The 1,726-nt window shown below is 42.5% G+C and overlaps 1 non-coding gene across 1 annotated transcript; it reads left to right on the forward strand.

The window, feature by feature from the left end:
* Positions 1 to 729: 729 nt before the first annotated feature.
* Trnat-ugu (transfer RNA threonine (anticodon UGU)) lies at positions 730 to 801 on the forward strand. Its single transcript has one exon. It is a non-coding gene; the product is annotated as a tRNA-Thr (tRNA).
* Positions 802 to 1,726: the final 925 nt, after the last annotated feature.

Raw genomic sequence — 1,726 nt, forward strand, 5'->3', positions numbered from 1 at the left:
AGTCCGCATCGTGGCCGCTTGTGTATGTTTGTGACTGTGTTTACGGACTCATTGTGGTGCGACTTGCATTTTCCTGTGATATCTTTATGGTCATGTGTGTATAGAACTGTGTGCTGTGTATTTTTGCTCCTAGGTCGTTGTTTCCCTTTCTTTTCTTAGTATATATATATATATATATATATATATATATATATATATATATATCATAAGAAGCCAACAAACAATGACACCAAGGACAACATAGGGGAAATCACTTGTACTTACTAATTCAATTAAAGAAAATGATAAATTAACAGAAATTAATGTGGACGAAAAAACAACTGTCCGCAGGTGGGGAACGAACCCACGTCTTCGCATTACGCCTGCGATGCTCTCACTATGTTTTTTAGAACTAGAACTCACCCTTGGAGTCAACGCCACCACTCACAAACCTAGCGGCGGATGTGGAACATCCTTTCTGCCGCAGGCGTCACGAGCACGTGATCTTTTTTTGGGTGATGGAAACTGGTCAATAAACCCACATATGCTACCTGAAGGCATCAATGTTGCCGGATTCGAGCCATCGTTATGTAATGAACGAGGGCTCGAACGAGGGCTCGAACGAGGGCTCGAACGAGGACTCGAACGAGAGCTCGAAGGTTTGTGAGTGGTGGCGCTGGCTAAGACTCCCAGAGTGAGTTCTAGTTGTAAAAAACCTGAATTACCCCAGAAAGTGGATGGGAAAACGGCTCCGCGGTAGCTCAATGGTGAGAGCATCGCACGTGTAATGCGAAGACGTGGGTTCGTTCCCCATCTGCGGACAGTTGTTCTTTCATCTACTGTAATTTCTGTTAATTTATCATTTTCTTTAATTGAATTAGTAAGTACAAGTGATTTCCCCTATGTTGTCCTTGGTGTCATTGTTTGCTGGCTTCTTATGATATGATTAAGAAAAATCGGGCCCCTCGGTTCCCTTTCTCCTCGTTCATATATATATATATATATATATATATATAGTTGTTTCAGCTATGCGAAAAGGACAGTAGCCGTCACCATTATATGGTAACTACATCTCTTTCCTTTATTTTCATTGCAATTTTTTTTAATTGCGCAGGAAACTGGAAATCTCTCATCCCTATACTACTTGTACGTGTTGCTGCTTTAGACGGAACGTTGCATTGAGAAGCAGTTTTCGTGGCAGCAAGTCATGAACTTGCTTGCAAAATTTTACTGCAGGACCTGCCACTGTCACCGCAGCCTGTGCTTTCTCGAAGCGATGTTGCCGAGTAAAGTGCAAAAATATTGTCCCTTCGACGTTGGCGTAAGATGTGTGTAATGCGGGCACAACTTTCCGCACGAATACTATATACGTGACTTCATTACTTTTTGAAGAGTTTCGTCGATATTCAGCAGGTTCTTTTAGTATGGACATGTCACGTGAGCCCGCATAATGTGTGTGGAGACGAGTGGCCGTAAATAAAATTAAAACGCATTGCTCGGCTCTACCTTTAATAGTGCCCCTCGGACGTTGGTGTAAGAGTGTGTTTAGTGGGTCTACACGTTATCTCATCAATAGTACGCGTGACTTCGTTCTGGTTTTTGCAGGTTTTCGTCGACATAGAGCAGGCTTTCTTTGCAAACATTTCACATAAGGCCACAGAATGTGTGTTGATATGAGCTGACGTAAATAAAATCGCAGCGTATTTCTGGGACGACTCATTTCAAGGGTTTCGAGAGCAAGAAAGTG

Source organism: Dermacentor silvarum, chromosome 3 (genome assembly GCF_013339745.2).
Source record: "Dermacentor silvarum isolate Dsil-2018 chromosome 3, BIME_Dsil_1.4, whole genome shotgun sequence".
Lineage (NCBI taxonomy): Eukaryota > Metazoa > Arthropoda > Arachnida > Ixodida > Ixodidae > Dermacentor > Dermacentor silvarum.